Source organism: Equus caballus, chromosome 15, assembly GCF_041296265.1.
Source record: "Equus caballus isolate H_3958 breed thoroughbred chromosome 15, TB-T2T, whole genome shotgun sequence".
NCBI lineage: Eukaryota > Metazoa > Chordata > Mammalia > Perissodactyla > Equidae > Equus > Equus caballus.
The window spans coordinates 26,259,861-26,279,907 of NC_091698.1; the positions used below are offsets into that span (position 1 = coordinate 26,259,861).

The 20,047-nt window shown below is 46.0% G+C and overlaps 1 protein-coding gene across 18 annotated transcripts in view; it reads right to left on the bottom strand.

Moving 5' to 3' along the window:
• Window positions 1-20,047, bottom strand: part of INPP4A (inositol polyphosphate-4-phosphatase type I A) — a 132,500-nt gene that overhangs the window by 71,879 nt on the left and 40,574 nt on the right. The gene's annotated exons all lie outside the window — the stretch shown is intronic.

Below are 20,047 nucleotides of genomic sequence, written 5' to 3' on the forward strand. Positions count from 1 at the left end.
CTTCCCTTTTCTATTCCCATCCAAACCCAAGGCTGTAAAGCCTGGCCGGTGCCTGCTTCTATCTCCCCCTACCCAGAGCTGGCCACCTGGGAGCTGGACCCTGACCTCCTCCAGAGACCACCCCAGACTCTGCTTCTCTCCTCCGCCCGCCTTTGGGAGGGGTCTGTCCTTTCAACTAAGGGAATGGAGTGTAAGTGTGGCCACAGCTGCTCAAGGCTCCTTGGGCTCACAGTGCAATGAGGGGGGTGCCCTCCCAGGGGCGGTGGCTCACACCCCAGATACAGAACTCCCTCTGCATATTGCTCTGACAGTGTTTCCATCACCCCATCCCCTCAGACCTTGGGGGTTCAGTGACGAGGCTGTCACAGTTAGGGCAGATTCTGGGTACTCCTGCTATCCAAGCCAAAACACTGTACTTGACAGCCAGGACACTTATGCTGCAGGTTGGAAAACCCAATTCAGATGAGTTTAAGCAAAAAGCCATGTTTGCCATAAGGGTTCTGGACTGACTTACAAAACTTGAGCAGGAATATGGCTGAGCTGGCCCTGTACCCCAATGCCTGCAGCACAGACAACTCTTCTCAGCTCTGCTCTGCTCACCCATATCATTCTCCCTCCTCCCTGCAAATGAACCTGTGCACATGGTGGCGTCAAGGCAGCCGACAGCCCCCAACTTTAAACTCTCCAGCTCTAGCCACTGAAGAGGCCGAATGCATGGATTCTGAGTCTCCCGTCCACTTCTCCGTGGAAGGTAATCCAAGAGACTAACCTGGGCCAGGTGCCCCCAGCCGGAGAGCTGGGGTCACATCGCGGCATGCATGCTCCCATGAGAACCATGAGCTTGGTGGGGCAGAGTTCCCACAAAAAGAGTCAGCGGGGAGGCTGGAAAGAACCATCTCAATTCATCACAACTTGTAGCAGCCAAAAGAAGAGATCTTATAGCAAATCTTTCTTATACTTCAAAGAGAGAAGGCAAAGAACTCCCAGAGTTAACTAAATCTTCTTTATATTGTTTAAAATAGGCAATATAAACATAAAATTAAGAATAAACTCTTTTTCTTTGGAGCTCTTAAATTACTATAAAACTAAAGGGGATTTATAAATTAACGACAAACAAAATTTCAACACAAATGAACTCACATTTACATTAACTTAACCAGAAATGCCCACAATGGCCACTTTAGTCCACCCAGCAGCTATTTTGTCAAAATAACAGTGGCCAGCAGCCACCATTCCCCAAAAAAGTGAGTTGTCGAGGAGGGCAGAGGAGCAGAGATGCGGCAACACCTCCCTGGACTGTGAACAGGGAGTCTACGGATCCCAGACGGCAGGGCCCTCCAACATGTTTAGCTCTTTTGCATGAAATCAAGAGTTACAGGAAAACAGTGCAAAACACAGCTTTACGGCTCGCTGTGTAAAAATGCAAGACTGAAAACACCAATTACCTTCCTTGAGTCCCCTCAGTGGAGCGGTCACTCTGCGGGCCATGGTAGGTGCAAACTCAAGCTGCTGCCCCTGACACTTCCTTTGTGAAGAGCAGCCTTCTGTCTTTCCCACCCATCACTCCTCCCCTCAGTCTACTTACAGTGTCATGCTCCTCCTCGACTTAATCAACATCTGCTGTGGATTCATGTAAAGAACCAAATTTCTCATCATGCTTCCAACCCATGGGAGAAGGTCAAGAGAGGAAGAGACCAAGAACCGCCCAGCCCAAGATGCCTTCTGGCCACTCAACCTGCCTCACCTGATCTCCACGCATAGGAACACCTTGTCTAGAGATCTTCTCAGGTAGAAAACCTCACTGGAGGAGTATGAGGCGAGCAATGACAACATGGCTTACAAATGCCGTCCACATCCACAACCCCTGGCTTGCTCAGTCCTCGTGCCTCATTTCTGGGTGGTAGTTTCACAGATAGGAGCCAGGCTCACAAGAGTAGAGGTGCTCTTGAGGGTCATGAGCTACAGAGGGAAGTCAGAACCCAAAAACAGGCCTTAGTAGTCCAAAACTCTTTCCAGCAGGCAAAACAGAGCACAGGGCACGTTAATTCAAGCTACGACCAAATGCTAATAGAAAGCACACTCTTTTTCACTTGTAGAGTTCATTTTTTTAAGCACTTTCACATATCTTATTTTAATCTAACAAGGTTTATTAGAATATTATTTTCTGCCTGCCATCCCTTTTCAGGACCCCCTAAAAGAAAACATCTCAGATCCAAGACACACTAAACAATATTTCCCTCTCCACCCCACGCACACTACAAGTGTCCCTCAGGTTCCTCAGTCTCTGACCTAATCTCCAGCTCTCACATTAAGCAACACGAGACACCAGAGAGGAAATGGCTCCTCCAGAGAAGGCACAAGAGAGAACTTTAGGATGGCAGCAGCTTCTTTTCTTGCATCATTCGTGTTTGACTTCCTTTCCTAAGCTGAAATTAAGCACCTTGAAATATTTTCATCAAAATATTTCAAAATAAAATTTTAAAAAACACAAAAATTTGTGAACAGGATAAACAGACACAACCTAGTCAAAAATACCAACTAATACGAAAGTAAAAAGTATGTACATAATGTTCTGAATTTCTGATGGTGGAGATAGTGCTTATATAAATACTGTATATTTCAACGGGAAGGTGGAATGGGAAACGTACCCACCCCTGAACCAGCAAGTCATGACTCAGGACCTAGTTTCTATGGTGACTCGTTAACCCCATTAGCAGGGGTTCCTCTGCTCTTTTTGTATGACTACTTTGGTTTTTTTTTGTCATTCCGTTCTCTTTACGATTTCCAACAGGTTTTACTCATTCTGTGGAATATCGTGGTTTAATAAGTGAAGACTGCATCAAGGTGCTTTGGGAAACAGTTACCACCTTGTCCCCCAGTTCACACTGGTGACACACACTCCACAATTCAGCAACAAAATAAGCATCCTCCCTCTCCTTATAAAGACTCCCACGTCCTCTCTCAGGTTTGTCAAGGGAAGCACTGCAGGGAAAGTGAGCCACTTGGGCAGTGGCTGGACAGACAAAAACGGCAGGTCCAATGTGAGGAAACACAGACCTTGACCAAGGTTAGCCTACTGAGGCGACCTACAGTCCCAAGGACCTGTCTGGCACCTTTTCACAAACCTAACAGCAAAGTGCACTCTTGGAGGGGAAGCTGGGCCCCCACACCGGCTCCCAGAGGGGTTGGTCAGATCTGGGCACAGTGCTGCCAAAGCCTTTTCAGAATGGGGAGCTCCACGTTCTGGTTTATGTCAGGTCAGTTTGCAACCGTGAAGCCAGGCTTTGGTTTTGTGTACTAGAAAACAAATCATTAGTGCAGTACTTCAATACCCAAGCAACTTTCAAAACTCCATGCTAATGGAGGTTTGGGAAAACAAAGAGAGATCCAGCTCCTAGGGCTTATGGAGTAAGATGGCCTCAGGCTTACTTCATGTTCTGGCACCTGTGTGCTGGCATCATGCAGTTTCCAATCCAGCCAAACCCCTCACTGTCCTCACTCCAGCTCCTTCAGAGGATGGTACGTGGGCCTGAAGAGGCACTTACAGCTTCTCTCCAAATACGTTATTTCCTTCTAGACTACCATTGACAGAGCAGGACTGACAATAATTTGAAAGTTCCAGGGGCTTCAGAAGACTTGAGTTGGGTGGGTTCAGTTTACTTTTATAATCACCAGGAAGGTTTGTTTTCTAATTCAAAAGTGTCAAAGTTGGATTCATGAGAGACTATAAAATTTTCTGAGCAGCAACAAAATTCCATAAACGGCAATAAGTGCAAAGCAACCACCACAGATCAATGAAATGCCAGGAAGACAAAGTTATTTCTGGAACAAGGCAGTGCACCAGGAGACTGGAGCCAATCTGCCCAAGGCCTCGGTGGGCAGCACCCAACCAGTCCAATTTTAGCTTCCACACCAACAAACCAGCATTGGGGAGTGAAGCCTTGGTCTTCTACGTACCTCGGAAACATAAAGTGGGTCGCACATTTTGCAAGCTTTACTATATGTAAATCTCTGGTGAAGTGGTATATCATCTGCTTACTTTAGCTGCAAAACTGGAATACTGTTTTAACCAGTCACTGTTGGGTGCACCACGTAGAGGAGACTCAAAGGACTTCAGTGTTCCACATTCTCACATAAAAATAAAAAACAAGCAGTCCTGACTTTTACATGAGACCTCTCTGGAGAGAGTGTTGTAGAGCTTCAGCTACTCAGTTGTGTTGGTTTCGGGGGTTTTTTTAGGCTGTTGTGTTGTTTTGTTTTTCTTTTTTCTCTCCAAGGATGTGATGTGATAGCACCAATATCAGAAACCAGCTCTGGCTAACCGGCTGGGAGGTTAGACTGGGACGAAGGAGAGAGTCCTTTCTTTCCCATATCTCATCTGTGCATCTGTACAAGGAGGAGAGGACACAGCCAAAGCCGGAGAAGTCAGGATCCCTCCCCAGGACCCCCTCCCAGTCAGCCTTTCCCAATCCTTCCCTCCCAGTGGGGCCCTGTCAGAGCTGAGGTGGGGTGAGGGGGCAGAAGTGAGGAGGGGTCCCATGGGTCCACCACCAATCAGTGTTTCCCCTTCACAGGTAGCCTCTCACAGGGTGGTCTGGAGTGTCCTCCTGATCAGGGCAAAGAGAACCCTCACAGGAGGCCTTCCAGGGGCCTCTCCCATGGTAGCCTGACCACACACAGCTCTTATTGCAAAGCTGACAGTGCCAGGAATGATGAAAACCCAAGAAAAGCAATTTAAAAAGAGAGTCACTAGAGTGATTCTGAGGCCCATGTATCTCTTCAGACGGTGCTCAAAGCTGCCCAGCAGTGCTGCAGGTGAGGGAGCTCAACTAGGCAGGGAGAGGCACTATCTGACATTCAGTGTCCTCACACTTAGCAGCAACATCTGCTATGGCACCTCTCCCCAGCCAACAGGGAAGATCAGGCCAACATTGGAGGGATGAGGCACAGAGGACAGAGAACAGCTCTGGGGGTGTTTCTGTCCTTAGCTGGCAAGCCTGGCCCAATGCTCTGCAAGAGTGTTCATGGGAACATGTGAACTGGAATCGTAGTTGTTCAACCATCTGTTCAACAGGTGCCAAGTCAAGTACTTACAGGGGATGCACAGGTGAGTCAGAAGTGGTCCCTGCCTGAAAGGACCCAACAGCATAACAATGAAGTAAAACATTCAGACAAGACAACACCAAGACAAAATGGAACACATGCCCCAGGCTATAAGGGAGGGGAGGAAGAAACCTTAAATCTGGCCAAAGATGATCTAGATGTAGTGTGGACAGATGTGACTTCAAAAGGTACAGGCATGCTCAGGGACAATTAATTCATGGAACAGGGAAGCCCAGTGTTCTAAGGGACAGAGAGAATGGGCTGGAGAGCCAGCACAGGGTCAATGCTGGGTAACCACTGATACCAGACCACAGAGCTGGGCTTCAGCTAGTAGGCAATGAAGAACTCTCTAGAACTTTGATTGTTCAAATAAATCTGAAAAGTCTTGGTACTCCCTTCAACTCTCCTACTGGGCTTTCGAAAACAAACCTCTTGCTTACTTGATACAAACCAGCTCAGGCCTCGTAATGCTGGGCCGGGAAGGCACCCACCACAGAACAGACAGACAGCATCTACAACCAACTCATAAAGGACAATTCTCTTGTCCCGGCAGGTCTCCTGGGGGTTCCAAAGGTCATTTTGTCACCAGCACAACTAAACCTAAAGTCAGGACATGCTCACTAGCTCTGAAGGAAGCACTATTCAATTCTGCAAATAAAAAATAAAACCCAGCAATGCTGACAACCACAAAGTGAACTAAAACCACTTGGTAATTCAAGAGGCCAAGCAATTTCAGATCTATCAGCAAATACCTCAACACCAGGGCCCTCCTTCGCCTTTAAGTGGGCTTTCCCAGACGACCTCACTCTAACCTGTGCAGTAGGGACCGCTCAAGAAAGCTGCCAGAACCATCTTTCCTTTCTTTCACTGCGGCTGTGCTCCAGAAAGATGCCTAAGCCAGTTGTGCTTTCGTTTAGAAAAAATGCTAACGAGTTGGGATATCTGTGTAACTATAAGCAAAATGTCAAGAGGTACTTTTGCCGTTATTTATTTTTCTCCAAAATTTTCAGCTGAGTTCTGAAAACGTAGAGAACACGTTGAGAACAAAGGCCCCCATAAAGCATCTCCCTGTCACATAACACATGTAAAATCACCATCACCAAGAGCAGTGACAGTGAAAACTAATTAAAATCTCTACTGTGCTTTCACATCTCTTTAACATTCTTGGCAGCTGGGTAATAAAGAGATCAGGGAAAGTATGCCTTCAAAATTCATCTTTCAAAAAATAAAATAAAATTTTAAAAAATTCATTTTTCAAAACTTTTCCCATTTTCTACTAGAAGAAATCCATAGAAAAACTAAAAACTGGAAGGGAGCATGTAGCAGCTACCTCCTCCAAGCCACCTCAAGGCCCCCGTTACCAGCCCACTGCAGGCCCTGCCTCCTTCCATGCAGGCCAGGACACTAACGGGAGAGCCAGTGTGGCAGGCCTCCACCAGATGGAACGTCCTCTGGAGAACTCAGCCAGTCCCAGATACGTATCACCTAACACCCCCAGAACTATCATTCGGCCCCACTGATGTGGATCAAGGCTGCCCCAGGGAGAGAAGCTCAAGGTGTCCTGGCCTGCATGCCAGTCTATATGACACGATTCATATCTCAAGTTACACGACTACACAATAACCAGACCCCACCTGCACTGATACCATTTTAATGACTTTTTACATGATCTTTCCTTCGTCTAGTAAAAATAAGTCACATACCCACGCCTTATAAATTTAGCCCTAACTCTCAACACACTGCAGCCCATGGGTCCTGTCCCCATGCTATTCTCTGAATAAAAGAAGACTACTGCTACCAGACCTTGAGAGTCCAAGAAATCTTTCTTTCAACTCCTCAGCTCGCCGAGCCCGCCTCACCATCACCAGGGTTCAGTGAGGACTGCATTCTTGAAGGGGCCAGATGCATACCCATCAGGCAAGTGTGAACACATTCACCTCTCTCCAGAATACTATACAGGAAGAAAGCAAGCACTGATATATGAAGACAAATGAAGTTCTGGATCAGGCCGAGACATCCTGCATTGGGCCAAAGCTCATAAGAGCAATGCAGCTGAAAGCTCTCCCAGCATCGCTCAGTTAAGCAGTACCTGGTGCATCAGCACATTCATCAACCACAAATGAGAGGCAGAGAAATGTCATGGAAACCCAACTGACGCAGAGTCAGAGCCCTTGGGCTCTTGGTTGGCTTCCGGGTTTAATTCACCTATCAGATCTCAAGCGAATCACAAACTCTGGGCACTTGGGTGTCCCCCCTCTCCCGGATACAGCCCCCTCCCCACCTCTCACCCCCGATCTACTATGCAACACTGGAGGAATGCCCAAAATGGTCTGAATTGTGTGTATTCCTCCCTGTCATTTGCTTCTCACCCCAAAGGCTGCCCCAGCCACAGGGAAAGCATCACTCCCAGTCTCAGTGAGGATGGCAAGGTTCAGAGAAGAGGGCCGTCTGACCCCAAATCAGTCTGTGGACAATAGCAAGGCTGCACAGACAGCAAGCCTGTGACTTCCACTCTGGCCATCTTGCAGAGTTAGCGCAGACACTACATTTTTTTCCTGAATGGCAGGCACTCAGGGGTCATGACTTCTACCATGAACTGGTACTGCTGTTGATAGGTTTTCCTTTAAATAAATGTTTTCACTTAAATTTACTACGCATAATATTTTGAACTAGTTAAAGATTTAAGTATAGATCTAACTCTTCAGATGTAAGGCTTACACCTACCCCCCCCAGTGGCAGACATGCCCCCTTCAGGAGACACCAGGCCTGGAGCAGAGTGCATGGAGAACCCCATCTCCACCCCTAACCACCAAACAGCACGACTCTGAGCCCAAGTCCTGGGTCACGAAGTGGGGAAGAAGTGCCCACCTTAGAGGTTTGCTGCAAATCTCAATTAAGAAAGAGCGTGTGTGAAGACTTTGTAGATGACAAGTTACTGAGTTAAAATTAAGTGACACTAGGCCTTGCTAAGGGTCAATGAGATACAAAGCCAACAATGTCTTGAAAAGGCAGGAGTTAGAATTTAAATCTTTAAATTACACATTCTTCCCAGAGAATGACACAGCCTGAGGTTGTGAGCAGCGGGAAGTCTTCCCCAGGAATTAGATCTGGGCCTGCCAATGACATCTCCTAGACACAGTGACTCTCTGCTCAGAGCCAGGCCCAAGCTCACCCAAGACACAGACTGAGGTGGGCAGCGTGACCCCCTCACCATCCATCTGATCAATGAAGGCTGTCAATTCAGCTGAGAAACTTATTACTTCTCTAAAAAGGAGAATCCTCCCCTCCGTCCTTGAAAGGTTACAAGGGCACAATCACAAGACTTTCTGAGGGGTACATGGGAACTCGCTGTCCTTTCTGCTCCATTTTGGTATGAATCTAAAACTACTCTAAAAAATAAAGTTTACTAATGAAAAAAAACAACTTCCTGACACCAATTCCAAGGGAGTTTTTAGCTGCTTTGCCCTAAATAGTCTAGAAAAAAAAGGAGGAAAATAAGTCATAAGAAAGCCTACAAATATATCAGTATTTAAGCCTTGTAAGGCATAAATTCTAGAGTTCAGTATTCATCAGATTTCTTGGAGCAGCATTCTGAAAAGCCCTGAAACTTCAATGAAAGTCAAGTAAATATAGCACTCTGTAAATCTTAAACGAGGCTGAATGTGAGGATTGAACCATGTATCAGAGGAAAGGTTTACACAGAGAAACTGCAAGGCAGTTCTAAAAATACCATTTGGTTATCCACCACCACTGTTTTAGGAAGAAAAACAGGGACGGGATCAAAATCCAGCGCAAACCTGGCATTTCTGGGATAACTGTGGCCATGCGACCCTGTTCTAGTGCATCGCTGTGTGCACCACCCAGACCGTAGACCCCTTCGGCAGGTTGACATCACCATTCAGACGGCTTCTGTCGACAGGTTGATCATGAAATAGATCTGAAGGGAGGCAGAGAGAAGACAATTTCCAAAACAGTCTTTTTATTTGTAATTATCGTGCGTGCTTGCACGTCCATAATTTGGAGCGGCACTGCTTTCCCAGTTCCTCAGTGAGGCAGAATTGGCAGTAATGATGGCGGGGATCAAGGAGAACATTGAGATTCCACATCAGACACGTGTATTAGTCTGCTTAGGCTGCCGTGATGAAATTCCACAGCCTGGAGGGACTTAAACAACAGAAATCTGTTTTCTGACAGGTCTGGAGACTGAAGTCCAAGATCAAGGTGCCAGCAGGTTGGGTTTCTCCCGCGGCCTCTCTCCTTGGCATGCAGATGGCCGCCTTCTCACTGTGCCTCACAGGATCTTTTCTCTGTGCACTCCTCCCTGGTGTCTCTTTTCTTTTTTCTGTCTTTTTTAAAGTATGCTTTTTGGTGAGGAAGACTGGCTCTGAGCTAACATCTGTTGCCAGTCTTCCTCTTTTATTTATTTTCTCCCCAAAGTCCCAGTACATAGTTGTATATCCTAATTGTAGGTCATTCTAGTTCTTCTATCTGGGATGCCACCGCAGCATGGCTTGATGAGCGGTGCATAGGTCTACACCCAGGATCCGAACGGGCGAACCCAGGGCCACTGAAGCAGAGTGAGTAAACTTAACCACTGGGCCATGGGGCCGGCCTCTCTTCTTCTTATAAGGACACCAGTCCTACTGGATTATGGCCCTGCCCTTATGACCTTGTTTAACCTTAATTACCTTTTAGAGATGCTATCTCCAAATACAGTCATTGGGGGTTAATACATTGGAGGTTAGGACTTCAACACATGAATTGGGGGTGGGGGGGGCGGGGGAGGACACAATTAGGTCCATAACCACCTGCCTTACAGACCATACCTGGCATCCTCTAATCTAATGCACTGCATCAGTCCAGCATCTGAGTTGGTGGGTGCTGCCAGTAAGAAGTCAAGGCCCAGAGGTGGCAAAGCAGCCCTCCCCTTTCTGCTTGCAGAGGGCACAGTGTCCTCACAGAGGCAGAGGACCTGAGTCCCCTCTCTCCCCTTCCCACACATGACCTGCTGGGGGCAGGGGGAAAGGATGAGCTTGGACAGGCACTGCAGTCACTATCTCACCGAGTGCTCAGGGTGACCATTTGACACTCAGTGTCAGAGCTGGAAACGGACAAAGCAGACAGCAGCAGAGCCAGGACACTCCAACCCCAGAGTAAACTCTGGGTCCCAAGCTTCTTCTCACTCTGTAGCTGCTCCCTTTATCTTTACAACCGCCAGGTCAGCCCTGGGCATGCTCGGAATACAGCATTTAAAATACACCTTTGACAAAAAGACTCAGAATAAACAGGAGACAGCTGAGGGCTCTACCCAAAGAAGGCTGATGAAATTTCTTTTCAAGTAGAATTAAACACAGTCAAACTCTAATATTTAGTTTATACCCTTATAATAAAAACCATTTGAAGGTGGCAAGAGCACTGACGTCTCTGTCATTTTTTTCCTCTCTATCTCACTTACTGCTTTCCTCTGCATTAAGTGAATATTTTCTAGTGTAAACTTTAATCCTTTACTCACAAAATTCCAGTGAGATATGGGAACATTACTCCTATATAGTTTTATTTCATCTTCCTTTTTGTTCAACTATTATTATACACATTACATCTATCCATACTACAAACCCCAAAATATATTGCTATTATTACTGTATATAACTTCACATTTTTAAAGAAGCTGAGAGAAGAAAGGAAAGCAAGTATATGTTGCCAGAGTTTGTTAACCTTCTCATTTACTATTTCTGGTTCTCTTCATTTTCTCCTGTGGATCTGAGTTACCATGCAGTGTAATTTCCTTTCTCTTTTCCAATATAGCTTTGCTCCCATTTGCCTCCTTTATGCTGTTATTGTCGAATACATTACTTTTATAAATGTCACAGGCCCAACAATATAATTATATACATATTATAAAATTGCCTTTTAAATCACTTAAGAAAGGGGGAAATATGCATTGACACTGTATTTTATAACTACATAATCACCTTTACTGGCACTCTTTATCTTCTCATATGGATTTGAGCCACTATCTGTGGTCATTTGCTTTCAGCCTGAAGAAGTTCCTTTGTATGTCGTGCAAGGCAGGTCTGCTGACAACAAATTCTGTTGTTGTTGTTTTAATTTGAAAATGTCTTTATTTCACTTTCATTTTTGCGATAGCTTTGTTGGATATAAAATCCTTGGTTTTTTTCTCTTCCTGGACTTAGACTATGTCATCCCACTGCCTTCTGGTCTCCACTGTTTCCAACGACAAGTCAGCTGTTAATCTTATTGGGATTGCCCAGTACAACCTGAGTCATCTTCCTCTCACTGCTTTCAAGGTTTTCTCTCTATCTTTCAAAATTTTTACCATGATGTTCCTGGGTGTGGACTTCTTTATGTTTATACTAGTTGGAGTTCATTGTGTTTCTTAGATATGTAGATTGTTTTTCATCCAATTTGGGAAGTTTTTGGCCATTATTTCTTCTAATACTTTTTCTGCTCCTTTCTCTCTCCTCTCCTTCTGGTACCTGTATTATGTGTATGATGGTATGTTTAATGATATCACACATTTCTCTGAGACTCTGTTCATTTTCATTATTTTTTTCTCCCTGTCATTTGAACTGCATAATTTCTATCACTCTGTCCTTCAGTTGACTGATTCTATCTTCTGCCAGTTAATATTTACCGTTGTGGGCCCTCTAATGAATTCTTCATTTTAGTTACTTTACTTTTCAACCCCAGAATTTCCAATTGGTTCATTTTCATACTTTATTGCTTTTTTCTGTAATTGATCAGATATTGTCATCATACCTGTCTTTACTTCTTTAAGCATGATTTCCTTTAGCTCTTTGAATATATATATAATGGCTGCTTTGACGTCTTTGCCTGTTAAATCCAACATCTGGGCCCTCTTCCAGGCAGCTTCTGTTGCTTTATTTTTTTTTTTTAATCCCATCACACTTTCCCATTTCTTTGTATGTCTTACCCTTTTTTGTTGAAAACTCGACCTTTTAGATAATATACTGTAGCAGCTCTGAATACTGATCCCCTCCCACCTAGGGCTTGTTTTTGTTTGCTTATTTCTTCAGTGAATGGGCTGGACTCACTTAGTGAAGTCTACCCCCCACCACCCCCTGCAGTGAGCAGCCTCTGGCACTGCTCCCCACAATGCACTGCCTTGGGCGTGCACAGTCTCCTTGGGAGGATGATGGCTTTATCAGGGCTGTCTTTGCCTCTTCCCCAGTCTCTCTGTTCGGCTGCCTGCCTCTGATGTTATCACACCCAGCTGTTAGGCTCCATGAATTGCTGGTTGACTACTCTATTGTTTTTGACAATACCCTGGGACAGCAATTGCTCCACAGCCCAATCCAATTAAATACAGGCCTTTACAGAGAGGAAATTTTTGATGTCAGTGTTTGAGGTTTGTTCTGACCCCAGAAGGGCTCTTCTTAGCTGTCTGTTGCCTAAAATTTCAACTGTTGCTCTCATGGAACTACCAGCCTTTGTTAATTGCTTACCACCCAAATCTCCTTGTTTCTGAGAGCACCCTTAGGTTTGAACTTCCCCACACTCTTTCTAGTCATGGCCTACCTCTCCTCCTTGGCAAAATCTGAGTCACTGCCCTGGAGCTGGGATCAAGGACAGTGACCCACTTCTCTCAGATACCCCTGCTTTATGAATAGAGTGCTGGGTGGGGACGGTAGCCTCTGGTCTTCTTGGCTTTCTCTCCTGGGATGGAACCCCCACCCTACAAGCAAACTGGCATGACAGAAGGCAGCTGGGGCCCCAGTATTCTCAGCTGGGTGTAGAGCCTCGCCCTGTGAGCAGCACTGGCTACACTTTCCTGCAATTCAGCCTGTGCAACAGAGCTGGGGGAATGAGGAATGCTGGCAGCTCACCCTTCCCAGGGAGATACCGTAGCTCTTGATGAAAACTTGGGGGAGAGGGAACCACAGCTTCGTGGCCACGCCTGGCCACAGTATAGCTTCTGTCATGCTGAGCTGGTCAGGGGGTGAGGGGAGAGAGAGGGAAAGAGTGGACGACGGCTCAAGTATCACAGACCCTTGCTGTTGTTACGGAGATTTAGTAGATTTCCTAAACGTTTCTTCATTTGCTGTATGCCCATAGGACAACTGCCAGATACTTTAATTGACTGTTTTCTTAAAACAACTTTCACCAATTATTGTTGTTTTGCTGAGGAGCAGGTCTGCGGAGCTCCTAATACTACCATTCTAGAAGTGGATGCCAATAAAATTTATACTTAATTTCTTTTTTTTTGTAAAGATTGGCACGTGGGCTAACAACTGTTGCCAATCTTTTTTTTTTTTCCTCCCCAAACCCCCCCTGTACACAGTTGTATATCTTAGTTGCAGGTCCTTCTAGTTGTGGATGTGGGACGCCGCCTCAACGTGGCCTGACGAGCGGTGCCATGTCCGCACCCAGGATCCGAACCCTGGGCCGCCAAGTGGAGCATGCAAACTTAACCACTCGGCCACAGAGCAGGCCCCCTTAATTTCTAACAATCAACAAAATATTATATGCAAGTTCCTTTCAGTCTAATATCCCATGTTAGGAAAGCTGGCATTAACCAGCAGAATATGAATTCTACACAACATGAAGAAAGTTGCCTCCAACAGGAACTAAGCCATGCCTTTAAAAACACATTATTTTTGTTAAAAATAATGGTCACCCAAATGTACATCCTGATAAGCAAGTAATTTGTAAAATGTGAGGGAACATTACCATGCATGAGAGGTGTGTGATCACAGATCAGATCAGCAGGAAGTCAGAGTAAGCAGACGACTGTGTAAATAAATTCCCCTCAAGTAGTGCCCTCCACACATATGGGGCCCATATCCTTCTCGGCCACTCAGCTAAGAAGGCCATGAGGGTTCCAATCAACATCCAAAAGAAATGCAGTGCTGATCCATCCCAGAAAACAACCAGCTTGGGGTACCCAGGCCTGGGAGAGGGGAGCTGTCAGAGCATTACTGGAAGTCAAGCGCTGCCCACTCCCCAAGGGTAGCAGACAGCATTCTCAGAATCCAAATCAAGGAGGGGGCTGGGAATGTGAATACACCAGCCAACCATCTCCACCTGACAGGCAGTGAGGGGGGTGGAGTGGGTCCAACGATGGCTCTGCCATGGAGGAGCTGAGAACAGGACTGACCCCTGGACACCCTACAGTCCAGACTCCTCATCCATAAAACAGGGATCCTCAATAACCTACGAAGTCCAAAGTCAGGACTAGCAAACTGCTGTTATTCTGGACATGGGGCCTCACTGGACTCTCTTTCCCCTATGGGTCCCTCCAGATATCAAACTGATGCCAGAAGGTCCCAAGGTTTCCCATCAGGCCCCACGGGCAGCCTTTCAGAGTCAGCCCCTGCCTGAATTTCCCCTAGGACCTGACTGTGCCCACCATCATGAACGCACCAAAGGAGTCATCCCTGAAGGGCCACTCAGTAGCACAGGGATCCAGATCCCTGCCGTCACATCCCTCTGAGATCTCCTCCCAGCGATGAGGGCAGGACAGACTCTGGGAGTAAGATGGGAACGAGTGATAAAGGGCCTGATGTATTGGCCCCCAGAGACACCATACCAATAGGGCCAACTCTGTTCCAGGAGGGAAATCTCTGGCGGCTGCTTCAGGCCAGTGAGATATCACTCAGGTGGCAGCTTTTAAAAAGCAAACCACGCTGGAAGAAAAGCATTCTGACTAGAAGAAAACTCTTCCCTGATTTTAAGGACTAGTTTGAACAGGAGACCCATAACACAGATCCAATCCTGTCCCTAACTTGCATGCCCCTGACAGTCAATCAGTCACTTCCCTGGGGGCCTCCCTTTCCTGTCTGAAACAGGAGGAAGATGATGAACACGACTCAGGCATGTGACTGTAGACAAAGGTGCCTTCTATTAGGATGCACAGGGCCTCTCGTGTCTACATTCAACGCACTGGGCTTGCTGCTCCTTTTCTGTTGTTACATCTACTCATTAGGACAGTTTCACTCTCTTCACCTGCAATCAAGTCATCAGCTTTCAATGTTCTTGTCGACTGAAATGTGCTGCTTCTCCCTCCCTGGGGGCTTGGAAACCAAACCATCCAGATGAGAGCGTGTGAAGGCTTCAAAGAGAACACCCACAGGATGAGGCCCCAAGGGGCTCAAAGGCACTAGGTTTACCTGTTCCAGGCCCCTCCCCACACAGTCCAGCCTGCTGCTCAGAGACCCTCCTGCCTTAGTGTGCTTTCAGGGAGGCAGAGACCTACCCCAAACTTAAAAAGCCCACCATCTGACTACGTTACTACCCACAATGTGAAAATACCCAGGAAGTGCACACAGCTCACCTCCCACTCCCTTTTGGAAATACAATTTGTTTTTGATTAACTGGGTCTCAGCTGTAATTAGATACAGACGGAACTTATTGTTCCTACTATTATCTATCTGACCCAGTTTGGGTTTTGAGTTTTTTGTTCCATCACTACAAAGAAATGCAACTTTATTTTTCCCCCACTGTAATTTTCTTAAATTAAGAAGTCAACATTAAAATGCTTCCGTTTTTGGAAAGTCTTTCATTCTGTTCTAAGCAGAAAGAGTCCACGTACTGTAAAATAATTTTGGAAAACAAACAAACCCTTCATAATCTATTGTGATAACCAAAGGACTGAATATTTCAACTCAAAGTGTTATTTGGCCAGATGCAGGCACAAACTCTCCACCCCTCACCTGGCTGTCGCCAACATGGATAGGAGGTGGGCCACTCCAAATTCCCACCTCGTTTACTGGGAGGCCCTGGTGTCACAGGTTAATGGCAATTCTAGGACAAGGAGATTCGGAGTCCTAGTTTCAAACAGAATGAAAGGGAGGAAGGCATCCCCACGAGGACAACAAAGGGGTCAGGACCAAACCAGACCACAAATACCTCCAGAAGTATCTCACATCTAACCACTGTAGTATACTTCCTTGTCCAAAACCCCAGGCTCTGCCTCCACATTAACCATGACACCACAGGTGCAGTGACTTGGGGTACCTCCCTAAGGCCCAAATGAGAAGATCATCACAGGATGAACGCAGTCCCTCCCCCATGGGCATCTTCATCTTCGCATGGGACTCCATTCTCCAGAGCCAGGTACTGTTTCTGAAACCATCTTCTCTCTTTTTAGAGATTTCTGTGTGATGAGCAGCGTGATCAGAAGACGACCAGCAGAAAAACCCAGCCTTTCAAGAGGACATTCCCCACTTTCTGGGATTGTCAATGCTGCTCTTGGTTTCCCTCCTGCTCCACCTCTAGTCTTATCCATCTCAGCAAACAGCATCACCTTTCTCCAGGTTGTTCACGCCAAAAACACAGTTTTCCTTGCTTCCTCTATCAGTTCCCCCGTCCCCCATATCCAACCCATCAATAAGTCCTAGTGACAACGCCCAGAATGAGAGCACTTCTGTCACCACAGGCCCCACCTAAGTCCCAGCAACTAGACCTTATGAGGTCACACAGAGTTCTGGATAAACTCCATCACCCTGAGCCTTTCTAGGTTATCCACATCACTCTACATGCACATGGATTCTACAAAGATGTTAATCCCACACAGAAGAAATGGAAAAGACAGATAGAATTTGGCCACTGCATAGGGGGAGGATGTAAAAACCCTCCACAAAATACATGCCATTCAAAGACAAAAACTCAGACCAAATAGTTAAAGATGCCCCCACACCATCCCCCTCCCAGAAACAAACTGCACACCCATAGATACAGGGGGGGCACATTCCTGTCCATCCTCTCAGCCTCAGGAAAGGGAGGAGCAGAGTTTTCCCTGCCAAGAAGGCAACATTAAGGCCAAGTCTCCCTCAGAATGAGACTGTCAAAGGATTGGGGCACCTCAGGGTTCCATCACAGTGGTCCAGAATCCCCAAGATAACAGGCTATAAACTCAGTATGATCTCACTTACATGTGGAATCTAAAAAACGAAACAAACAAAAAAGAAACAAACTCGTAGATATAAACACAAACTGGTGGTCACCAGAGGGGAGAGGAGTGGGGAGGATGAGCAAAGCAAGTGAAGGGAGTAAGAGGGACAAACTTCCAGTTACAAAATAAATAAGTCATGAGGATGTAATGTACAACATAGGGAATATAGTCAATAAGATCGTAATAACTTTATATGGTGACAGACGATTACTAGACTCATCGTGGTGATCACTTCGTAATATATATAAACGTCCATCAGTATGCTGTATGCTTGAAACTAATATAATACTGTACGTCAATTAGACTTCAATTAAAAAAAAGCCCTAAACCACTCAGTACCAACGGTGCCAACAGATGGTGGGTAAATGACAGCTCCCACTTGGACCTTCAGCATCCCAATGCCCATGGGAGTCATTCAGCATGATAGGGGTATCTCTCTTTGCCAACACTGAGGACAAATGCAGGGACAGGGACAGCTTGCAGGCCAGGCTTGGCCCTCAGTGTGTACCTCTATTTTCCTGCACCTTGCCAATTTTATCCACTAAGCCATCCAACAGATGATGCCTTCATTCCTCTCCCTTGGTACTAAGGACTCTCTTGAAGGCAAAGACAGCATTTCCAAGTCAACTAGCCATCAGCCCTGGACTCCAGGCACCCACTGAAACTTGAGACCACATTATCTTCAGAACGGGCTTCTCCTGGATTCTCTCCTTTTGAGGCCCCACCATTCTCAGAAGTGCACACATATCTGATACTGCTTTCCAACCACTGACCAAAGATCAGTCACTGAGTTCTGCCCCCTCTTCCACTGAGACTCCTCTGCTTCCATCATCCCCTGCCACCCCACACAAGGCTAAGGCAACAGGCTCTGAACTGGCCTCCCAGTGAGGCTGAGAGCCAAAAGACCACATCACTTACATACTCGCACACCCACGTAGACAAATGTGTGCACTCACTTGAAGGCAACGGTCCAGAGTCTTAGGTCGGGGTGCAAGGCTTTCATTCAGTCCCCTGCACTTGTAACTTCCACATTACGATTCCTGCAGCACTCCCCACCCCCACCCGGTCTGCAGGAGCTGGCTCCCACCCATCTCCTAGTCCTCTCCCTGAACCCCAGCCTCAAGTAACCCCTCTAAGGAGCTCCGGCTGTGCTTCCTGTCAACACAACTTATCATCTGTCTAAAATTTTTCTTCCATCTGGTTCTTTTCTTGGGTTAGACTTTATTGCTTTTGACCAAGAGCCAGTACAGGACTCAGGGAGCTGGAATCATTCATTCAAGACCTACTTTCTGTATCTCCACCAGGAGCCGGTAAGAGAGAATATGACTTCAGAGTCGAAGTGAGAGCCTGTGCACAAAGACATCATCACTACAGAGACGATTTCAGAAACAGAACTCAGAAGGAGGTGCATACTAGGTTTACAACTACAACTCTGTGTCTGTGCAGCCCAAGAAGGGGGCACAGCTGGTAAACGCAGAGAGATTTTCAGTTATTTCTTGCAAGAATTGCTACTTAATATGTTTTGCTTTTCTTGCTCATTGAGTACACAGAAATTGAAATTACAATAACATTAGCCACTGAGTACCCAGAGTTTGGTTTCTAATACTGTTCTCCAATAAAAGGGCTAAGAGCTCTTTGGAGAAATGGCTGATTCTCAGGCTGGGGCAGGAAATATACAAGGCGAGCCTGGAGCATCTTGTAGCGCCAAAAACAAAAGATGTGCTGAGAAAAACCAACCCAAAAACCCCTAATAATGGAGGGATGTCAAAAGCACACGGGAGCCAACTGAAAGAGCTTCCAATGGCCAAAGCTGGAACAATTTGAGCAATAAAATAAATAACCTGGTACTGAATTATAACCCAAAGTACAAAATAAGTATCCATGAGTCCACACTGATATAAATAAATGACTGAATAAATAAAGAAGAGACAAATCTCCCATATACAAGAATTCCAAATAATTTATGAGGATACCCCTGTCCCCTCAAAGGGGGAGAACCACTCCCACCCCTCAGGTGGGGGCTGCCCACAGAAGAGAACATATGGAGGAGGTGGGGAGAGTAACTGTAGAGAACTGACAAACAGGACCTCAGCCAAGTGGTCAAGGTCAAGGTCAACATCAGCAGCGAGAAGTCATGTTCACAGTATGTACTCTGCTATGATGTGACCAGAAGGGCCCTTCATCTCTGTAGTCTTCCTCCCAAAAACCCATAACCTCAGTTTAATCATGAGAAAAACATCAGACAAAGCCAAAATGAAGGGCATGCTACAAATACCTGAACGTTTCTCCTCAAAACTGTCGAGGTCATCAAAAACAAAGAAAGTCTGAGAAACTCTCACAACCAAGAGGTCCCTAACGAGAAAAAACCGAGTAAGCACAATGCAATGTCCTGGATAGGATCCTGGGATAGAAAAAGGACATTAGGTAAAAAACTAAGGAAATCTAAATAAAATGTAGAGTTTAGTCAATAATAATGTATCAGTGTTGGTTCATTAGTTGTAACTAATGTACCACAATGTACTATGGTAATGCAAGATGTTAACAATATGGTGGGGGTGGGGCAATAGAGGAACCCTGTACTATCTTTGCAACTTTTCTGTAAATCTAAAACTGCTCTAAAGCAAAAAAGTTGATTTTAAAAAATAATCTTAGCTCTGAATCAACTAGCCTTTCCTCTTTTTTTTTTTTTAGAGCAAGGATGGTAACCTATCCCTTAGCTACCTCTGACCTCCATCAGAGCCAGTCAATGTACATCTGAGGGCTAGCCGGGGCATCTGCTTCCAGTCTCCCCTTGCCTACCTCCCGCTGTTGGCTGAGGTCACTATAAAACTGTTCCAGGTCAAGGCACATAAATTCCTCACACACTACAGTTCCCTCTGGGCACAGGCAATCAGAAGTAGAGCAATCAGACATCTGAGAAGCAGCTGCCTTGCCCTTCATGCAACCAGCCTTCTAAGAACTGACTTTATTCCTAGACTCCTTTGACATAACTCATCTGCAGGAATCCAG